At 40.7% G+C, this 23,776-nt stretch overlaps 1 long non-coding RNA gene across 1 annotated transcript; it reads right to left on the bottom strand.

The window, feature by feature from the left end:
* Positions 1 to 2,716: 2,716 nt before the first annotated feature.
* LOC131557203 (uncharacterized) lies at positions 2,717 to 19,248 on the bottom strand. Its single transcript, XR_009274707.1, has 3 exons — positions 19,216 to 19,248; positions 4,421 to 4,516; positions 2,717 to 3,568 (listed from the first exon to the last, which is right to left on the bottom strand). It is a non-coding gene; the product is annotated as an uncharacterized LOC131557203 (long non-coding RNA).
* Between the last annotated feature and the right edge of the window lie 4,528 nt (positions 19,249 to 23,776).

The raw sequence follows: 23,776 nt of genomic DNA, 5'->3' as shown, positions 1-23,776 counted from the left end.
AGTTTATGCTCCTGCAATAAACCAGGAGTTGGCTACTGGGTTCTTTCCTGTCATCATTTTAATTCCAGTACATACTCATATGTGCTCTGCAGTAAAATTAGATAAAAAAACATCTGGCAAACAAAACCATTACCAAATAAATGTTACCCATTGGCCCTGAATTTGCACTCAGGATATTGAAAACAAATGTTCTGGTGCTATTGAGATCTTGACATGTTTGTGTTTAGCTTGTTGGGTCAGCTGAAATTGCTGGTGTTCACAGTGATCCCTGATGAGAGATACTTTGAGTCACAGATTATTTAGACTATTCTCAGTATGGGGTACAACTCAAAGCTCCTTAGCAGCATGACTTTCATAACAATGATATAACCCAACAGCAGGTCCTCTGACCTGACAACATGCCCCCCACTCCCAGGGAATCTGTGTAGCTAAACAAAATATTTGTGAACTAGTGGGAAAACAGGAGTCACCTGTCATGAATCTGTCTTTATTTAAGGACAGACAGCACTCTGTGGCCTGTTTTGGTTTCCTAGCCTATTGTATTAGGGATTTCACAGAGTTGCTCAGAATCACAGAATATCCTAAGTTGGAAGGGACCCCCAAGGACATCCAGTGCAGCTCTGGCCCTGCACAGCCCCATCCCCAGAGTCACCCCCTGTGCCCAGAGCATTGTCCAAACACCCCCTGAGCTCTGCCAGGCTGGTGCTGTGCCCACGGCCCTGGGGAGCCTGGGCAGGGCCCAGCCACCCTCTGGGGCAGAACCTTTTCCTGATATCGCACACAAACCTCCCCTGGCACGGCTTCAGGCCGTTCCCTCAGTGCTGGCACTGTCACCACAGAGCAGGGACCAGCGTCTGTCCCTCCCGTTCCCCTCAGGAGGAATTTGTGACTGCACTGAGGTCTCCTCTCTGTCCCTCCAGGCTGAACAGCCCCAGTGCCCTCAGCCTCTCCTCACACGGCTTCCCCTCAGGGCCCTGCACCCTCCCCGTGCCCTCCTTTGGGCACTCTCTGACAGTTTGATGTTTTTGTTACCTTGTGGCACCCGGAGCTGCCCCAGCACTGGAGGTGAGGCCGCCCCAGCCCCAGCAGAGCGGGACAATCCCTGCCTTGCCCGGCCGGCCATGCTGGGCCTGATGTCCCCAGCACAGGGATGTCCCTCCTGGCTGCCAGGGCCCTGCTGGCTCACCTTCAGCTTTCCCCTGACCAGGAGCCCTTCAGGTGTTTTCCAATATCTTCCAGAATAATCTTCTCCGTAACTTTACCAGGCATTGAAGTGACATGAACAGGCCTGTAGATACTGGGGTTCCCTTCTTGCCTTTCTTTCACCAGCTTCCAATCAGCTTCCAGTCAGAAATCTTATTCTTCATATGCATCTTTGTCTCTGGACAATCCACCTTTTCCTTCATCTCCATCCTTTATATGGTGCTTTGGAATTCCAAACACACTGCTTAAAGTTACCTGTACTCATTAATATCTGGCTCTGTATTGTATTTTTACCAGACACCTCTCACCTTTCTGGGTGAGAGTCACAACAATTCTGGATGTTGTTTGGGTTTGGAGTTTTTTTGGAGTCCTTATTAGAATAATTTCTCTATTTCAGGAAAGACTAAGACAGTCTCAGTAGACTTGTAGGGGCCTCAACCCAAAGAAGAAAAACATGCAGCTTCAACCACTCATAATCAGTTTAGTGGATCCATTATTCTACCAGTGCATGCAAATTTAGTCAAAATGAAACACTTCAGAAAATGTATTGATTTTGTCAGCACTTTAGTTTAAGAAAATAAAAAGGGGAAAGAATTTCCATCCTGTTGAAATGTGCTGTTTTAAAAATGCTGCTATTTTGGGCTTGGTTTTGTTTCTGAGAAACTTTTCTTTGGCATTTTACCATTGTGTTGTTGGGTGGTTTTTTAAGCATAATCGAAGTAAAAATCAGAAAAGAAATGGTTTTGTTGAATTCTGAAACCTGCAGGTTTAATTTAGAAAGAAAATAATGCATATCTAGTTCAGCAGCAATCAGAACTTGTTTCAGCCGAGATCTACTCTAAGCCAAAAAGCTTAAGTAACTTCCTTACCATCTCCCATCATCCAGCTCTGTCTGGGGAAAGTGGGACTGCAGGGGATTCAAATAACAAATTAACATGGAATCATTACGAGTAATTTAACTTTTGAAATGAGATCTTTCTGCATGAACAATAGATCCATCTTGAGCCCCCTTCTTTCCCACAACTGTCAAACATGCTTGTTTTTATGGGGCCTGGGATAAAACTCAGTTTGACTTCTCGATAACATCTTCTTTGTATCAAAGCAAGTGAATGTATTCTGAAAAACTACTACGTTCATTCAAATTCCAAACTGATTTTTATGTCACATTTTTGCTTTCTCTATGAATTTCTCTTTTCCTCCCCTTTTATATTAAGATTTGAAGATTTTCAGTGTAAAAGATTTTATATAGAAAACTCCTATCAAAGAAAGCATGTGGTTTTTTTAATTAAAGTCTGCTGATGTTGACAACTTTTGATGACTTCTGACTGATCATTCCTAAGTGATCAGTTAAAGCATTTGATCATCTTTTCAGACTCCACTGGGGATAGTAGGCAGTCATACCAGCAAAAATGGAAAGCACATATCTAATTTTTCTTATGCCAACACAATAAAATCAGTCATTAATTATAATGTTAGAGCAAGATAGTTTTATTATTCTTAGTAACATGACGGAGTGTGGGAAGCTAAAGGACAAAAAAATTACTATATGAGAAGAGTTTGGTGTCCTTAAAGATCAAAAATGTCATAATTAGGAAGGTCCAGCAAGAACAAGGTGGTTGTGTGTCATCCCATTAACGAGCAATTAAAGTGTAATTACATGGATGGAAATCAATATGATTAGAAGTGAAAACTTACCATGCCCCAGAAAGAATTTTGTTACAATTCGTAAAGGAACTGGTTGTTTAATTATGAACACACAGAGGATCAGACTTACAATCAGATTCACTATGTATTTTAATTCATGAATCAAGCTTTTGTGTAACTGAAAAAAAGAAGGAGTTGTGATTTAATTAGTGGCATGAGAGTTGGACAACCCGATCTCATTAGGATTAATCACTTTCCAGGAAGCGCCGGGCGCCGTCTCGCACAGCATCTCCCAGAAATGATCACTATTCTGCAGACCTGAGCTGTGTTTAATGCCACTGTTGCAGGAAGCTGTCATTAGCTGTGTTAGGGAGGACAAAATGGGACAGAAGGCTGCTATTCTCGAAGTGAGTGTGGCAATACAGCCTCTCACAGCTTCCTCTTGCTCATTAATCTCAAGATTCGCCATCTCCTCCAGTACAGGCTCGAAGAACAAATTGGATTTTGTTAAGGAGGGAAATAACAGAGGATAACTCCAAAGAAACAAGGAAGTTGGGCAGGAAGGAGTCAGATTTGGAGAAGGTGATGCACAGATGTTTTCAGGAGTTAATACATCCACGTGGGAGCAGCCATCAAAAGAACCATGCAGGGCAACAGAGGGTGCCGTTGTGCCACTGTGCTACTGGTGTAAGCCTTGGTGGGAATGGTTTCTCTCCCAGATCTAGATAAAAAACAATCATATAAACATTTATTTATTTATATAATATTAATATAATATATTTATTTATAAATATTTCAAAATTTTTTTCATGGCAATACAGGCAGGAGAGCATCACACATTTTCACGTAAATATATGTATATATATTTGTATATATGTACAAATAAATAAATATATTGTTGAGGGGGTGAATAAATATAAAAAAAGTTCAAGTCATAGGTAGGCTATGATAAATGTCTTCAGAACACATTCTTTCCTAGCTTCATCTGCAATCCACCCTCTAATTTCTTGATCTGGCAACACACAGGCTCCCAACTGAGCCCTGTCCCTTCCCCTCTCACAAGTGCTTTGTCATTGGAATTATTTCCCCACAAATCTGCTCTGGCTTGTGGTCTATCAGATCAAAGTACTCAGTCATTGACAGCATTTGTTTATAGTAAAAAATGCCATAGCTTCATATCCAGATTTAGCCCCTGTCTCTCAGTGCTGTCAAAAAGGGACATTTTTAGATATCGATGCTCATTCCTGGTTCTCAAGTTATCAGAATTTACAGTTGTAATGTTCTTATGAACAGAGTAGGCTATTTTTGGTCAGAATGATAGACCAAAGCAATTAGGGCCCCGTACTTTATTAACAGGATGGAAAAATAGTCCTAATTAAATATTTTTCAGCTCTCCTAAACATTCCTAAAATAGCCCTTTCTGCAAGGGAAGGGGCATAAGCAGGGGGTGTGACAGGGCAGTGTGAGTCTCCTGGCACTCCTCTGGCTGTCTGCATAATTCATAGCACTTGTTATGTGCCCTGCCCAACATTCATCTGATAAAACCCTCTCCCCCCTGCCGTGTGCTCCTTACCCACGTCCCAGACAGGCACTTGCACGCTCCGTGTGGGATTTGCTTCGCGTGGCAGGAGACGCTCAGGGAGTAAAATCACCGATGCCCTTTAGATCTCTGCAAAGCAGGTCAAGGTCTTAAAAGCTTAAGGGGAGAAGCTGAGCCCTGCAAATGTTGGTGTAAAAGCTCCATTGTACAAACAAGAGCCACGTTCCAAGGATGCTGTCACCTTGGATTTCACTAAAAACCACACCCCCCCCCTCCTTTGCAACTGCTGAACTATTTAGACTGTGAATCCTCAGGACTGGCGACCTTTATTTTGAACCTGGGGATCCTCCAGGGCTCACAATCTCTTCTCCCACCAGGGCACAGGCTTAGGTACATGTTGTGTTGTTGAAATGCAGATCTGAACACAAGTTTTGCGTTCTCTCTGTGTCTGAATGACAATAAAGACCCAGCAAATGACAGGTGCCAGTTGTTGTTTATGGAATATATACATATATATATATATATATATATATATATATATATATATATATATGTATGTATTCAATACAATTTTTGAGCTTTCAGAGGGAACAGCAATGAGATCAGCTAAGCCTCAAAGTAGTTCAGAAACACTGAAGTTTTGCCCCTGGAAGTTTTTTTTTTTTTTTGAATGCATGTTTTAGAAACAAAACCATGCCAGTTATTCGTTATTCTTGCTCCAAAAAGGGTATCTCATCACAGTGCCATCAATTACAATGGACTGGAAACTATGCACAGTATTTCAGTGAAAATCAACATGAAAAACCTTATGGCAGAAAAATAACATGGCTCTTTTTGTATAGACTGATTTGGAATGACTTCTTTTTCTTGAGTTTTTCTTTGAAGGTGAAGAGGATCAGGTCTGCAATAAAAATGTCTCATGGAAAGAGAAGTAGAATTTATCAGTTTGAACAGGTTCAAAATATATGTAAGAAGGACCCCAAAATGTCAGTGGTTTGGAGGTAGAGGGGAACACTTCTGCTCCTATGGTGAATGTCCTAAAGAGGACTGAAAAGCTTTCAAACTTGAAAAATACAGAGTTTTTTTGAATACAAATAAGAGTGACTAACTTCTAAGCAGCAGAAATCTCAATGTGACTGGGGAAGCCAGAAGAGAAAGAGCAAGGCTTCTTTTCCCACCATGTGCCAAATACCAGTATCTGAAAGATGAACAGTAAACCCAAACCCAAACCCTAAACTCCTGTGGAACAGTCTGTGATGGCCAGGACAAAGGAGAAAGCAGCATTTGGCTGCAAAATCCTTCCTGGAAGTGTTCAAAGCCAGGTTGGAAGGGGCTTTGATCAAACTGATCTAATACAAGGTGTGGCTGTGGGTGTGGAACAAGAAGGTCCCTTCCAACAAAAACCATTCTGCGATTCCTTGAAGTTGTGTGTGGACAATGCTCTCCCACATTGCTTTCTTTGTCAGCAAGCAGAGGTGTGTTGAGCCAAACAACAACCTGACCACTGCCACAACACCACTGGGCTGCCAACTTAAGTCACAGTGTGAAGGAGTAACCATGGAGTTTTTTTCTGCTGAACGTCTTGAACAAAACTTGTGTTGGTGCAGGGGAGGCATGAACCTCCACCTACTGTAAATTTGTAGGAGCTGTCATGATCAGCCAGATTTTTCTTTGGAACAAAGGAAATTCTCCTTTTGAGACCTTTATAAGTTACTCTGGTGTCGAATGTTGCCACTCTTGCCCTTCCTGTCCCTTCCCCACCTACCTTTGATGGTGAGCCAGGTATTGTTTGAACGACTTTTACACTGAGGTCTGTTAATTCCCCATTGAAATCGGCCACAACAGGTCAGCTCCTTCTTTACCTGAGCACATTGTGTGCATGAGGACTGATAAACTTACTCATTTTCCATAAGCTCCATGGAATTTATGTTCACAAATGCTCTCTGAAAATGATGCAGTAGCAAAGAGTCACCATGGTCCCTCTGAGCTAGCAGCAGGGACAGTCAGTGCAAGAGAGAAACGTGGCATCTTCTTGGACATGTGCCCTTGACAGAGACCTGAACAACTCTTAAGGTTTCCCCTTGCACTTAAAAATTACTTGAGGACTTAAGTGCCTGGATTTATTCTTTAAGAGCATTTAAATTCTATTTTGCTCTAACTTTTAATCTTCATTTCTCTCCTAGTGCTAAGTCAAAACTGGAGTTTCTATCCTGTGGAAAATTTTGCCATTTCAGATTCTGTTTCCATTCTCAATCAGAATTAAAAGAATGTGTTTAGAAATTTCAGCTTGGGGAAAAAAAAACTCATTCCCATCACCTGAGCCAACTACATTTAAGTATAGCTGAAATATTTCTGCCAATCTGCTTTTATTTCCTCTTTCTATGATAGATAAAATAGTTTTTAAAGTTTCTATAATCTTCTTAAACAAGTCAAATCTATCAGAAGAATTTTTGTTTTGACAGAACGGTATTATTCTAGCAAAAGAAAAGTTACTAGTTATAACAGTTATAAGCTATAAAAATATAAGTCATAATCTAAGTCTAGTCTTTTCCTTCCTTCTGCCAAGTTCATGAGAACACCGAGACATGGAGGAGACCCACTCTTCTTTCTAAAGATCTTTTTCCCTCAGAAAAATCTTTTGCCACAAAAATCTTTTGCTGTGAATGAGGCCATTCATTGATTTGATCTTAACTCTCTGCCCCAGCAAAAATAGAGTCCATAGAGAGCTGTTCCCAATCAAAGGGGTTTGTAGAGTTTGGGAAACAGCTGGCTGTGGCCAAGATGCTCAGACTTTCTTACCTAGACAATTGCACCTTAACTTGAAACTCTAGCACTTAACACTGCACTTAGTCTGCCATGCTACATCCATCCTATGATCTGGAATACCACAAAAACCCAGACAAAGTGCTGTGTTGCCTCTTCTGAAAGAAATGCTGTGCAATCACTTCCCAGAAAGGGCTGCTGTCATTCTGTGCAGAAGCACAGCATGTTGTTTTCTCAATCCCAGAGGTACTCTTGCCCCTGCCCTCCCATGACTGGAGGAGAAGAATGGCGAGGAAAAACAGAGGCTATGGCATGAAACAATTACACAGCACTTATAATTTTCAAATGGGATAACAGTAAATGGCATGAACAACGCACTAAAATTGCAAAACTGCAGTTACCACTGATTTTTGTATTGGTATACTTCACCCCTGAATATATATCAGAAATATAGTCAGATCATGATGCCGTTTCCCACCAGCACAATGGTTTGGCCTTTTTGTTTCTAGAGCTGCGAGAGAAGGTTTTATCCTAACTAAAAAGAGAGGAGAAGATACAGATAATTTTTCTAAAAGAAGAGGTATTTAGGAAATCCTCTATAGCCATAATAATGAAATTTTCCCAGAACATTCAGGTTAAATATTGGACAGCTGCCATCACTATTGAACAGATAGGGAAAAGTGTACTTGACCCTGATGCATCCATGTGCATTTCCCATTGATGATCCTGGAGTTTATGGGGTGCTGAAGTGAGACCACTGTGCTGCGCTAGGTGTTCCCCTGGAAAATGGGCCTCTGGTGGTGGACCTTGCAGCCAACCCCTATCACACACACTTAGCCAAAGGGTCAGACATGGTGTGCCCAGAGCATGGGGACACTGAAACACCTCCATGAGCCTGACAGTCCTTTAGACAATTATCTGTTAGATCTTGAAACTCTCAAATCCCCCGGGGCTGCCACGCCACAGGAAGGTGGGTACCCTTCCCAGCCCATCTTTCAGCAGCGGATCCACGTGCTTTCTCTGGAAGGTTATCCACGTGCCACTGTCCATCCCTGCGTTAATCACAGGCCATTATCTAGCTGCCATTGGCTGGAGTCCTGTCTCCAGGGTTTTTTGGTGGTAAAGGCCCCAAATGAGCTAGGTCAGGATCCAATCTTAGTGTAAGAAGGAGGCTTCTCTCAACTCCTCTTGTTTCAGGCGTAGTCCCTCATTTGACACACATGGAAGATATTTTAATAGTAATTATTATCTCCTGATGCCAAAGTTTGCTCTATAAATTTCTCAAACCCAACTTTTTAGCACACTTTCTCTTCAGCCCTCTCTCTGTATGTATATTTGCATGCACACACACACAATTACATCCAAAATGAGACCACACACTGCCTAAACAAGGCCGTGTTGTGTTTTTGCCACGTAACACAGTAACAGCTAATCTCATCCTTCAAAACTCAGCACCTCATCCAACTTTCTGTCCTGCACAATTGCTAAGTGACCTCCCGAGCTGTGGGATCAGCCTCAGTGTTACACCACGGGGCCCCCAGGTACAGCTCCCAGGCCTAGGGCAGGGGGAATCTCTGCTTGCTCTGTGGCATCTGTCAGCATATTGCCACGAGCTTTCATTCTATATTTATGAAAAGGTGCTGAGGCACAGCAGGCATTATGCATGATCTTCGCCATAAAAAAGGATCATGCCCTTATCATGTTTTCTGCAGTAATTTGCTAAATGTCATTGGTGTTACCCAGGTCTCATTCTGCAGAGCCCTGGCGCGCCGTGGTGCTGCTGAAATGTGGTGCTGTCCTCGCACTCATGTGAGTGTTTGCTCTGTCATGAGATCTCCCAAATGCTGGATGTTTGATAGGCCAGTTAGCTGCCTGAATAAATATTTTCACTTTCTTGTAGTCAACACTAGAGCTAAACATTCAACTGAAAATAGCTTGGGGTAAGCATTGTTGGTTTAAAATTAATTTTGTAATAGATTCTGTTTGTAGAATCATTGATTAGTGTTCCTGTGCTGGCTTTTAAAACACAGCTTAGAATATTGCAGAGAAATAACATTTTTACCACTAGAAGTATTATATTTTAGTTGTGTCTATTTTTGGAAGGCTATTTGAAACTGCTCATGGAAAAGTAAAGCAAAACATTCTAGCTCAAAACTAGAGATCTATGCTACTAATAGAGATTTGATTTTTTTACCTTAATGGCCTATTTTATTTACCTACAGTTAGTTTAGTTACCTACCTATTTAGCTACTTACATTTTGTGAAGCCCAAAGACATTGTAAATTAAAAAAAAAAGAAAAGAAAAAAGAAAAAAAAAAATAAACTTCACCAGGTGCAGATTTAAGGAGAATATTTAAAACCTCAGTAAGGGTTTTAAAAATACATAACAAAAAGGTAAGATCCTACTTTGGACAGGGAGTTATTTTTGACATTATTTGATACAAGAACTCAACATGGATATTTTTGAAGTATGGTTCTCATTAACATTTGGATAGAGTACATTTCCTTTTCTTGATTCAATCATGAAAAAATTCACTTACAGATAGTCCATACAATAGTGCAACCTCTTTCACACATTACTACATCATAATCCATTTGGCTGCACTTGCTTCAAACAGGTCCACTCTACCCATATGGGCTGGCTTCAGTATTTCTTGCTCCCATCTGTTTTAAGTTATCTTCTTTGGGCTGTGTTTTACTGAGAGATGCTCTTCAGCCACATGCAGAAAGGCTGTTTCTGAGAGAAAATGTGAACAACAGGGGACTTTTCTGCTCTCACATCTGTGGGAGTTCATTGGAGTCAGCTGAGCCTACTGCTGTAGATTTTGGCTCTGCAGAGTCTGTTAAAGCCCATTTTGTCTGCGTGGTCTAAGTTTTCATTACAAAACCCGAGAGGCCTGGTTTGGAAATCCTTGATTCGTGTGAATATTCCTGCTGAAGAGCAGTCCTGCAAAAATATGTCTTTTTATTTCCTTTTCCTATTCACCTCTTTCCCTGTAGGACCACGTCCTACATCGTGAAGAAGCAGAAGAACAGTCATTGCCCACGGTTTTTCATCCTCAGCAGACAAATTAAGTCAAAATCTACCAGAGGTTTCTACTGTCTTTCGCAGCCTTTGGTGAGTCTCAGGTTGGGCTGGGCAGCCAGGAGGAGCAAACCCAGCTCACAAGACCTTCCCCTACCCTCCAGCCTCACTGCATGCTCATGGCGTGGTGGCACCATGGAAGTCACTGCCTTGTTAGGAAGTCCACAATCTTCTCCTTTCTTGTTGTGTCCTGAAACTCGATGTTCCTGACACAGTGATGCCACTTGACATTACTGATCCCTCCTAAACACCTGCTATCAAATGCATCAAATCTTTTCTTGTCCGCTTGCGTAATGCCCCAGGTCTTTGCAGCATCGAGCAAAACTGATACCACACAGCTGTTGTAGAGCCTTATTTTTTGTTTTGCAGACATGTCACTGCCCCATGCTTTTGCCCTTGAATTTATTTGCATTGATATTCACCTTATACTGGTCAGGCTTGAAAGGACATTGGATGAAATCCAGGCAGAGTGGTCCAGGGTACTGGAAATGGGGATAAAATATGAACCCTGCCATGACTGTGACTGACCTCAGAGAGGAAGGACAAAGCCACTGCTTCCTTTCCTCACTAGACCCAAAGCCATTATTTAATCAAGGGCTTTGATGTTTATTTCTAGTGAAAGCTTCTATTTTTAGGATTTTTCTTTTAAGGTGATCGCTGGCCTTTGGGCTCACCAAAGATGAGACAGAGGATTTTCAATTCTCATTAATAGCTGGTCATATATTTATGAATAACTTGAGGAAAGGGGGACAGAATGCAGCGGATCTTAAATAATGTATTAAGAATGAGATATGGGTTTTCTTTTTCAGAAGTGAAAATCTGTGATGTTACTGAATTTATTGATGCAGTTCTGCACCAAAATTTAGAAAGAAAATAGCACAGAGAAAAAAAATTAATTAAAACTCTGTGCATAATTGTTTTCATTTCTCCAGAGGTAGTAAGACCATTTATCACAATTTTTAAAATACTTTCTAACTTTAAAATGTTACCTAAAGAATGCAAAAGAAAACCGACATAGCTCAATCCTCTTGATTTTTAAATTAACCTTTCCTTATTTATTTTGTCTTCTGTTAAATCTTTCTTTGTCTGAATAAGTGTGAAACAATAGAAAGGTGTGTGACCATTCCTCTATAATACTGAAATAATTTGTTACAAATGTAAAAAAAAATCTGAAAGAGGCTAGAGCTGTGTAGAGTGTACGTTTATTTTTCTGATATGCAAGTTCAGGAAATCTCCACATGGCATAAAACCAGACTATTCCAGCCCATGTAGGGTATCACATATATTCAGTAGAGGTAACATTATGTGAGAAAATAAAGAAAAGTCCTTTCCTAAAATTACAGAATTTTATGAAGAAAATATTAATGATATATGACTTGAACATAGAAACCTATAGTAAACAGAGGCCACAAAAAATTAGCCTATTCCTCAAAATTAAAGAGGATAATAATAATAATAATATTATGAAAATATAAGTTAAAATAGTATTTAAAATATAGATATTAAAAGTAGAAAAAGTAATAAACTATTTAAACACAATTTTGTGGTTACATTTTATATATATAACATGTTGTTGTGATAATATATATTTAATAATACTCTTCTTCTGATATAATAGAATAATATAATATTTTTCTTATATATTAATATAACAATTATAATAATAGATCAATAATATACTTTTAAAAATATTGGAACAAGTATATAAAAATAATTTTCTGTAAGTAGTTCTATGTTGCTAATTTTAAATTATAACGTTTTTACATAGTATAATACTGCATACATTATATATAATATTGTTAGCTATTAAATGTAGGAATAAATTCTACATTTGGCACTGCCACATTTCCGGTGATTATCATAAGGCTGTATAAAACTTGGATGTAGTTTAATTTTTTTTCTGCTTATTAAAAGTCATGTGAGCATAAAATTATCTTGTATCAGATTATAATTTATAATTTTCACCTAACTTTTATTAATTTAGACCAAGTTCAACTTTATGAGAATCCTGAAATATTTTTATCTTCCACAGGAATAACCTTAGCATGAAAGTAAGGCACAAAATAATTAATACATTCAATAGTTCAACATGTGAACCTTTACTGTGACCATTTTCCACTTTGCTTGTTCCCCTTTGTTTGTTTGCTTGCCTTTATATTTTACATATCTAAAAATATATAAATGGAATTAAATATTAAAAACACATTTGAGAAGTTATTCCTTAATTGCTAGGTAGTTAAGTGAATTTAGGTTGGAAATTATTCCAGTCTGATCTACAAAACCTCTGTAGAGCAAAGATTTCCATTCAGAGGGGCAGATATTATAACTTTATTGTTGTTTCTATATTTTAGTCCCAATGAAGACAGAAGAAATAGATTCATCATGACTGTAGGAATAAAATCTAACCATAAACAGATATCAGTTCTTGTAATTTTTTCTCTGGAAAATTCTCTTATCTAAAGATTCAAATTATTTACTTCTTTAAAGTTAATAACTAAAAAAATCAGAATTTTTAAAGTTGTTCAGCCACTTGATTTGCAATTTTAACTAGCATTTGTTTGAGGGAAAATATTAATTTCACCCCAAGGAATAAATAATATGAGTTACCAGTACTGCAACTCTGATGTGCAAATAAGTACACATTCTTCCTCTGTAAATAGTGTGCTTTCTAAAATAAAAGTCACATTAATATTTCACCTCTACCATGTTTTCTTAACAAAATGGAACTTTTGATAATTAATTCTATAATTCTTAAATCCCACCTTATCTGAATTTGCTTTGAACCCGACAGTAGCACTGTCATGACAAAGAACATTTTAAAAGCTTTGAAACATGGGCTGGCCACTGTGCAGAACGTGTCCCTTAATAGCAGCAGTGGCAGGAGATAGAGGTGCCTTTCAGCTGTCTTTTCATTTTGCCAAGACCAAGTCAAAGGAACTGAAAGGGGACGAAGTGACAATGGGCCTTTGTGTGTCTCAGGTCACCATTTCTGGGCAATGAGCAAACAAACTCTGAGCAGGAGTTACCTGTGCAAAGTGCAATAGCCCAGGTGATTTTAACTGCAGCTTCAATAACGTGCAACATGATATTTCCTCACTGTAACTCAAGAGGAATTTTTTGTTTGGATTTTTTCCCCCTCTGCTTTATTTTTTTTTTTAATTTGGGGACTGTTGGATATGGCCAGAAAGAGCAGCACATCCCTGGCCCAGCCCGGATGGGCTCTTTCCTTAGTCTGGAAAGAGGCATTTGCATCCAGCAGGGCTGGGGACTAACTCAGCATCCAGCAGGGCTGGGGACTAACTCAGCCTAGAGAAGACAGCAGATGAACAAGATAAATCCCACCCCAAAATGAGGGAGCAGCATTGTGAAAATGATACAGTGGGTCAATGAAAAGACACCTCAGTCTCCAGTTCTGGAGGGTGACTGAGCTGCAGTAACAGCTCCACCAGTGAGATGAAGATGTTGGATTTGGGAACATGAGGCTTCATGAGCCCAAGAATGGGCAAACCTTACTGACATCAGGAAAACTTTGATTTCTTGCAGAAATGAATTTGGAAATATGTAAACATATAGACACTGTGTGCAGAGTGAAAAATGATCTAGAATAACACCAAAAGAGTATTTCTGTGTGGGGAATGCGATGTTGTCCATCTGAATTGTTCCCCAGGGCACAGTGAGTTGGACAGGGCTCCTCTGCAGGGGCTGCTGACCGTAAGGGTGGTTGGCTGAATCACTGCCCTCCTCCTCATGGGATGCTCTGCCAGCTTTGATCTTTGGATCCAATGCTCCTGAGGCTGAGCAGCTGCTCACAGGGAATTTTCCAAGAGGGCTGCTGTCTCTGAGCTCGTTAGCCCTTCCTTTGGCCTGAAGCAGCCAAGCCCCAGTGACATTTACTGCTGGTGGAAAAACCCCACCCATTATTTGGCTCTTCTAGTGGAGGATGAGATTAAGAGAAATTCAGGGCATTATACAGCCTTGTGGTGACTTTGGATGGATAGCTGGAGTAACTTGGGGAATAATGCCATGTGTGACAATTTTGACTTTGCACAAGAAACCTCGTGAGCTAGAGGCAGATAAATGGGGTTATCAGCTATGACACAAAACTCGGTCTTAAAGTTGGTATATTTCCTTGTGAATAAGGCCATAACATGTGTTCAGGCAGGTATCACCCACTAAAGCAAGATATAAAGCTTCACTATCTTTCAAACTCCTCAAACTTTGTCTTCTCTCCATCCCAAACGGGAATATTTTAATGTAGTTTTTTAGTTCTTTTTTAAAATTTATTTACCTGGGAGCCCCAAAGGGAGCTACTATGAAACAGGCAAACATGATTGCTGGATTGCAAAAAAATGCCATAAAAATAGGTCCTAAGGTACTGTAGCAGAGGGAAGGTCAACGAAAATTTAACTGAAGCAATCGGAACAGAAGTTGTCAATACAGAAAAAAAATGCCATCAGGATAAAGCAGCTCAGTACACCTTTACTCACAGCCACACCATGGATTAAGCTAGATAGAAATATGGATTTCCAGCTCCATATCCAAACTCTTCTTTCCCTATTCAGTATCCCACAGCCCCACACCCACCAGTGTCCTCTCCCTGTGCAAAGATGTCAGCAAGAGCTGAACCTTGGCTTCACTCCATTTCAGAAATCCCACGGGACTGAGAGAGGAACAGAAAGTGGCTACTGTTCTGGATTGAGAAGAAAGCTCTGAGGTCTGAAGGAGAAGATTTTGGGCTGTTGCTCTTAAATGCTGGAGACACCAGGGTCAGACTCTGGAGACTTGGTAGAGGAATTATGTTCTGTGATTCTGCCCTGCACAGCTTACTCTGGTGGACAGACTCATTAGCAACAATTAACATCCCATATCCAGGCAAGGCTTGTAAAAGTACCAAAGTAATCACTGACTCAAAGCTGAAGTAACATTTAGAAATCAGTTTTCCTGCACATCCAAGCCAAACAAACCAGATTTGAGTTTCTGCAGACACTCAGTAGTCTCATGTGCTGTTTCTGGGCAACAGGGAGGCTGTTACACAAACAGCCCTGCGACAGCTTCCAGTGGGCTGAAAACAGGCTTTTTCAAACCATTGCTGAATGCCTCCCAATTGCATTTTGCCTCCCTGCTTATTTGTTGTTTTGCATTAGGTGACCCTGCTAGCAGTGCACCATCACATGGAGAACATCAAAAGGAGGGTCAGAAGTTATCCCAGCTCTTATCTCATGGCCAACATCGTTTCCCAACCACTGCACATCTGCCTCGCATTTTGTGAATTTTAGCACGTTGAAATCATCGTGGCTCAGAAAAGCTTTCCTGGAGCCTGCTTGGTTGGTTTTCACTCAGATCACTGCTGGTTCATGTCCTGCTCTCCAGAATTTGAATTACTTTGCACATCTGAGCAGTGCCATTGACAGGGGGAATGTCTGAGTGGGGGAGTGTCTGCAAGCCCCGGACCCTAAAGCTGAAATGAGGCTGAAAAGCACCAGCAAAAAGGGGTCAGAGAGAAGGAAGGACAGGACAAAACACAGTAAGTGGTGAACAAGTTCAGGCTGTGAAATCTGGTTAATTTAACTTCTTATAATAAAGTAAGGAACTATTTGCAGAACAGAAAACACAGAAGGAAATATCAGCCTTGAAACAAACGTCATCATTCTCTCCTAATTGCAATACGCAATCCGTGGTGGAAATTAATAAAAATGCAACAAGGGAACTAAGCAAGGAAAAAATATAGCCACAATAATGGGACAATTCTGCAGCATTGACTAGAAGATGTTGCTAAACTGGTTGACACTGATTTTAGACACTCACTACCACCTACAGCAGGTTAAAAATAAAATCTTACAAAGTTTGGGTTTTGGAGAGAGAACAGTGGCAGCTGAGACACAGCAATTTGTACACAAGAGGCCAGAAGCAGTTTGAGGCAGGGATTTGTGTTGTGATATATTTCTACACCTGAACCCTATTACCAAGAAATATTATCAAGTCATGAAAAGCTGGTTAAAATAAATAAAATCAGATTTTTGTAAATCATGCTGTTGAAGACCTGCATGCTCAGGAGTAGTGTTGCTCATTCAGAGTCTAGTTTGAGTTTCCAGGATCAGAGACAGAGCAAAATAAGCCCTTCCATTACCTCAGGCAGCCTGCAGTGAAATGCAAGGGTGACTTCCTTTGACCTGCTGGTCTCGATTTTGGTGTCATGCCCTGATTTCACGTGTATTCTACAAAAATACAGTTTCTGGTTGTTGGGTGATTAACTGTTTGTCCTGCTGCAGTCCTTCCTTCTCCCCCTCAGTCCCACACTCCAGGGTGGCAGGAGGCACGAACTGCAAATTTACTGGAACAACACCGCCAGCAAACCCAGCACCCTGTGACTTGCGTATCCTAAAACCACAGTGTACTTTATTTACTTTCTCTTTCAATGAATGATTGCCATAATAGGGACACTGAGGAGTTAATGCACCCTGTGACTCGCATATCCTAAAACCACAGTGTACTTTATTTACTTTCTCTTTCAATGAATGATTGCCATAATAGGGACACTGAGGAGGCAATGCACCCTGTGACTTGCATATCCTAAAACCACAGTGTACTTAAATTTAAATTAAAAACCCCACACTTTATCTTTCAATGAATGATTGCCATAATAGGGACACTGAGGAGGCAATGCACCCTGTGACTCGCATATCCTAAAACCACAGTGTACTTTAATTTAAATTAAAAACCCCACACTTTCTCTTTCAATCTGAATGATTGCCATAATAGGGACACTGAGGAGTTAATGCACCCTGTGACTTGCATATCCTAAAACCACAGTGTACTTAAATTTAAATTAAAAACCCCACATTTCTCTTTCAATGAATGATTGCCATAATAGGGACACTGAGGAGTTAATGCTGAATGTGTTTCTGGGTGGTGTCAGAGCCTTTGCTATCCCACCCTGTGTCACTTTGGGTGTTTCTGAGTGCCCCGTTTGAGAGCCCCTGGGGCTGGAGCTGATGAGCACGACCAGAGCCTCGGCTCCTGGCATCAGCATTGCCAGAGAGACGCAGTGAGATGGGAACGGGGAGAGCAGCAGCCTTCCAGCGGGGAAAATGCCTGTTTGTCCCAGCTGAAATGCTTTGCAGCAGCTTCCAGACTTTGACAGCCGCCTAGGGAAGGGGGGATCGACTTCACCTCCCTTCCGACCCCGAACAGCCGCTGATGTGTTTGTGCACAACAGCCCAAACTGCAATCTTGCAAGGCTCTTTTTCCAAGAGGAGCAGTAATCTTGGCGGCTCCATGCTCTGGGGATCACTTCTGGAAGCCCCAAGGGACTGAACATCAAATCTTTGAGTAATCGGGGCTCAGCAGAGCCAAGCAAATTCAAGTCCTTTGGTTTGTTTGTTTGGAAGGTTGCCCATGAGCACAGATCCATGCCACTGCCTGGTTTAGGTGAGAAACTGCCAGTTTCTGTGCAGGAACATAGACCTTCAAGACCTTCTCAACACCTCCAAAATGTTCTCTTATTATCTATTATTTTCTTTCCACTTTGTGGGGTTTTTCTAATGCCGTAATTTTCTTTCTGAAAATCATACTGTTATTTAGCTATTTAAAATTGCTATGTACCCGTGAATACAAATCTCTTATCTATTTCCATATTATCTGAGCTATTCCATAAGTTTAAAATCTTAAATTATTGATTGCTTTGTCAAGACATCATTTCAAACATGACTGAAGAGCTGAAATACAGCATTTAAAGTTAGGACACTTTTTACCCTCTGTCTGGAGCTCTCCTTCTCATTTAAATAAGGTGCCAAGCAGGTCACTATAACTTTTTTCACTTATTTTTTTTTAATTTGTTTTGCAGAACTTCAATAATTTATTTCTTAAAATGTTAGTGTATAGCTTAATTTATTAACTTTCCTTTGAGTGATGGAACACAAACTGTGATCGCTTACTGAGCCTGGTAATCAAATATAATTTGAATATAATGTGGCCTCAAAATTAATAGCCCTGAAACAAATGAGAATAGCAGACTCTAAAAAAATTGCCAGAATAGGAGCCCAGCAGGCTTTCTTTAAATGTGTCTTTTAGAAAAATTGCATACTAATAATCCTATTATTCAATGGAAAAAAAAATTATCTTTCTATTTATTATATGCTCTGGAAAAGCCACAGCCTTTTACAATGCTGCTTCTCACAAATCACTTCAGTTTAATGATGTTACTGTACATTTCATCTCTCATTTGAGTAAATATGTTTATTTCATCCTGGAGAGAGATTTTATTTTAACTTTAAGATTATAATTTCTTAGAAGTCTGTCACAGAACAACATGAGCTCTGCCAAATGGAAATACATACCCACCCCCCTGCTGTATGTTTAAAAAAATAAGGATTTTTTCCTCCAGCACAGAAAAAAACTTATTTATTCTGACAAAGAAGCAAAGGACAGCTATCAGAGACACTAAAGTTAACTGCTGCCTGAAGTCATAAACATCTGGTGGCTATTTTAATTGCATTGTGAACTAACCACCAAATCCTCCACTAAAGAATAAAAGTATTTCCCCTGTGCAATACTGTATTTTAGAATTCTTCTCTTCTGAATCAATGTCAGACCTGATTACAGCACAATGAAGTCTGTGTTTCATGCCTGCATCTTCTTGAAAACACCACACACTCTTATTACAATTGCAGGTTTACTCAAAGCATCTCATACAGACAAATTTTTCAGGTTACTTCTGCAAACACTGACTTAGAGATAAAATATAATGCTTAAATCACTGTAGTTTGTTTGCAAATATGTTAGACAGATCAGTACATCTGCACAGAAATGCTGGACATTGGAAAGCACACAGATAACCACACAAGCACACAGATTTGTGTATATGAGATATGGATGTGTACATATATGCATACACACACACAAAAAATGCAGATATTCATACACATATATGCATATACATGTATATATAAGAGGAATTTAAGTAAGTAGTAACACCACCTACCTAAATGTGAACAGAAATTGTTGTTAATAAAATACTTGCATGAGTTGTACGGGGACCTTCTAAATGTCTGTGCTTCCTGGGGAGACTAAATGACCTCTTTTTTACAGATACCAAGATCAAAGCTCTTGGTTTAGATACTCCAGCTGTCCCTCTCGTTGGCATTTGACATGCTACCCGGTCCATTTAAAATCAGGGGGCATGTAAACATTTTAACCCTTGGCAGCAGTATCTGAGAAAGATGCTGGCAATAAATGGTCGTAACTGCCTGGGCCAAATCACATTTGGCGTCCTCCCTTTGAAGTCCATGCAGGCACTGTACCCTATGGTTTTGACAAAGAGCCAAGTCCAAAAAAAGGATGTAGGCTCTGAAGCTGTCCGGATGTGGACTTTGGGATCCAGAGTGGCTCCGTGCTGCTGAGCAGTTGCCTCCAAGCCCACTGCAGGGCTCCCTGCCTGACCTTGGAGGCTTTTTGCCTCGGCTCTGCTCTGGTGCACTCCCTGCGTTGCCCTAGAACTCAAATCCCAATGTTTTTTGTACAAGCAGAGGGGCACCTTCATCCCTCGTGAAGCTTCCTTTGGTGGGTGTACATGGGGATTACACATGCTGATAGGATTAGACCCTGCTCTGAATTTAGTCACAGCTATTTATTTAATTTTTTTTTAAACCATTGCCACAGGAGGGTGCCATTTTTCTGTTTAAGCTCTGGTTGAGCCATGGGGTTCAAATAGTCTGGATCCACCATGCCCCAGGAGAGCAGGAGATGGTGACTGTGATCCCAGGACAGGTGTCCTTGCATGCCCACACCCTTCCCACCAAAGCCAAGTCAGGTCCATGGAGATGGATAAACAAACAGCATCAACAAGATCCTACGGGTAAAAGTGTTACTCGTGGTCCTCACCAACAGGTTGTTTTCTGTCACATTTTTAGAGAAGAGAGATAGCAATGGAAAACCAGGGCCCTTCTCCTCTGCAGCCATGCTTTGAAAGAGTGAGTCTTTTCTGTCTCTCTCTTTCCAGTCTTTGGAGAAACAGTGGTGAACCTCATCCTATTTGATTCCTGAAGGTACTTGGCTTCTGTACTAGGTACCCATGGTCCGCAGAAAGGATGAGCTCCACACCCAGCTAAAGTGTGTCTCACGGGCCTGTGTGTGGCCTGAATTCCATCCTCCCATGCTGAGAGTCCAGTTGCTTGACCCACCTTCATTTTGGGTTTCAGGCACTTAAATACGTTTTCCCTTGAAATGCCAAAGTGTTTAAAGTGCCCTAGGCCAGGCAGTGAGGCAGGCTGATGTGACAATGGTTATCAGAAGTTAGAGCAAGCCTGGCACACAGATGCCTCAGAAGGTGACGCAGAACTTGTTCAACACCACGTATTGCCATGGGGAGGAGGAGGAGGGCACTGCAGGTGGTGGTACATCCCTCCCAGAGACACCTGTGTGGTAAGGAGGGGGCTGAGAAGGCAGCTCTGATGGTTGCTGTCTGGCACTGCAGTGGGGAACTGGATGAGTCCACAGGACCTGGTCCTCAGGGGAAAACCTGAGAACTCATTTTCTTCTTGAAGAACGTTCATGTAGTCAGCTGAAATGGCAGAAATAATGCCGCTGGCAGAGTCCCAGGATTTTTCCCTCTCTAACTACCAAACAGTTTCTGCTGCATCCACTCATTTGGTTTCTCCAAACATCTCCAGATGTTCTCTCTCCTGAACATCTGAGTTTCAGGCCCATAACCCTCCTCACTCTTCCTGGTGCCATTTTCCTTGTGGACAGCCACTTGCATGAAGGATTTGCCTCCTCAGTGCCTGCTCAGCAAACGTGCCTGTTCATCTGTCCCTGCACTGCCTGCTCACCCCTCAGGTCCATTTGGGAAGCAGTCAGGCATCCTCAGGAGCATCCCTGTGCCTGAGATCTGATGTCTATGAGCAAATCTCTGAATTCAGGAGCAATCCCTGAATCTCAGAGCAAACAAGGCCTGCTGCTCTGTGCCCATGCTGCTCTCCTGCCAGTTCTTACTCTCAGGGGTTCATCCAAGGTGGAAGCTGCTTCTGCCCTGGACGTGGCTTCCCATGACATGCTCACAACTTCTCAGGCTCTGGTGGCTCCTCCAGTATTAAGTACATAAAACTACACCCAGAAATGAATTAGCAATATTTAAGTCAAACTGACTGCAAGTGACTTACAGCACATTTGAGTATTTAAAGGCAGTGGCAGGCACTATGCACAGCAAATAAAGGTATTCATGCCATTCTAAGTAGTGGAGAACACATTTGCATTCAACATCTATTGTCAGTAATCGTGTGAGCATTTTATAACAACAGAGATCTCAGCAAATGTGATCTAAGGGGGTCGTTGAAAGGGGAAAATGTAAAATAATGCTAAGCTCTGAAGTTTTTTCCCCAATTATTCTTTCTTACAGAACAGCAGCTATTAAAGTGTCTTGTTAAATATGTGGCCTTTAAGTAAGCACCCACTTCTCTGGGCTTAATATTAAAATTTACTCAGGCTTAATATTCTTTTAAAGTTAGGTTTCTACAAAGAGATCAAACAATCTAACTACACCATTTCAGAGTTTAAACAAATACACTTGGAGCTGTAATAGCAGGATTTGGTTGTTATTAACTGATTGTAATTGTATCAGAGCATTTATTTACACTTCCAGATGATGTTACAGAACACTTTTGGGGAGGTTTTCCTAATAGTGCAAGCATAGATGGAAAAGTTGAAAGAAACAATGTCCAGAATTTCTATAATTAATACAGAGCTGACTGTAGGTGTTTGTAGTCAAGGGATTGAAGAAATTGATGTAATACCTTGAATATTGGTGCTGTTTGAGAATGACTACCACAGCAGAAAGGCTGAAACCTGGATTCCAAGCGTACCAAGCCTGCACTCCCTATCAGTTGCTGATATGGATCACTGGTCACAGCTCTAATTGACTGATTACACAAAAGCTCTTTGCAAAACCAGGACTAAGCCTCTGCAAAGGAGGAGCTGCAGTTCCTAGTGACTGGCTCCAACCAGAGCTTCAAAGTTCATGTAGAGTCACCAAAACTGAATTTGAGGCCTGAAAAGAAAAACTTGGGGGATTTTTCCTGTGCATTTATAGAGTCTGAAGGAGTAATAAATAGGACCAGAACAGTCAGATGAAACATTAATAGCCAGGGTGTAAATTGAGCAGCAGTGTTTAAGAATGTATTTTGTGTCTGTCTTCAAGTAAAAAAAGTATTTAGATCAGAATTTATGAAAAGTTTGGAAGATCAGCTTTTGATTTGCTGATAACAAAATTCAGATGAATTTCAGGAAAAATAACAGCATGAAGTAGCACACCTCTAGAATATTATTTCAGTGATGGGGCTATAAGCTTGTTTTCCTTTTACCTCTTTCAAAACCAATTAAATTAACTGGTGCTGTAGCTCCTTGCACCATAATCTCAAATTTAATTCTGCAATTGGCCTTGAGAAATCTTTTCACCTGTTGCCTTGAAAACAGGAAGAAAAGCAGAGGCAGAGAAAGGGAAGTGTAATCAAAATTCCTGGTAGCAACTGAGGATCTGAATATCAAACTCTTCATCGTCACAATTATTTAGAAACAAGCCATCTCACTTCCAGTATGTGCTGTGATCTCACCTGGCAAAGGGTGGAATACCAGATCAGGAGAACAGAATTTATGTAATAAATTAGAATGTATGTAATAAATTAGTCACATCAAGCACAGTAAGATTTTTGTGTTCTATTTATTTTTAACCCTTTTTCAAGAGAGCTAAGGCATGTTGGAAAAGACCCTCAGAGTTTTCATGGACATTTCAGCAGACCAAGAACAGAAGTTATTATAGCACTGCATCCTAATAAATTCTACCAAACCAATGGGTTTCTCCTTCTCCTTCTCCTTCTCCTTCTCCTTCTCCTTCTCCTTCTCCTTCTCCTTCTCCTTCTCCTTCTCCTTCTCCTTCTCCTTCTCCTTCTCCTTCTCCTTCTCCTTCTCCTTCTCCTTCTCCTTCTCCTTCTCCTTCTCCTTCTCCTTCTCCTTCTCCTTCTCCTTCTCTTCTCCTTCTCCTTCTCCTTCTCCTTCTCCTTCTCCTTCTCCTTCTCCTTCTCCTTCTCCTTCTCCTTCTCCTTCTCCTTCTCCTTCTCCTTCTCCTTCTTTTTAAATTCAGAGAGAAGATAAATGAGTTAAAGTAACAAGGAATAAAATTACCTTCCTGTAAATCTTTGACAACTTCTAGTTTATGGAAAAAGACAAATGTAATTTGTGACAGCAGATTTGTTTTAAAACTTGACCCTTTACAACTGGAATGTCCACAATGGGTGGCAGCTGAAAGACCTGTTTTATAACCCCAACACTTCTTTAACAGTCTTGCATGCAATAATTTCTGCATTCAATTTCCTGTACACGTGTACAACAGCTTGCCCAAGGGAATTGGGCTCCCCTATAATCCTTCTTCTTTTCCTGAGCATTTGCAATTTCTGGTTACTGGAGGATAAAAAAGGAAGAAAAAAAAAAACCCCATTAAAAAAAACCCCTCACTGTAACACTTACCGTATTTATGAAGCAATGAACAAGTTTGC

The sequence above is a fragment of the Ammospiza caudacuta genome, chromosome 4 (genome assembly GCF_027887145.1).
Source record: "Ammospiza caudacuta isolate bAmmCau1 chromosome 4, bAmmCau1.pri, whole genome shotgun sequence".
Classification (NCBI taxonomy): domain Eukaryota; kingdom Metazoa; phylum Chordata; class Aves; order Passeriformes; family Passerellidae; genus Ammospiza; species Ammospiza caudacuta.
This window is presented reverse-complemented; position numbering and strand designations above follow the sequence as displayed.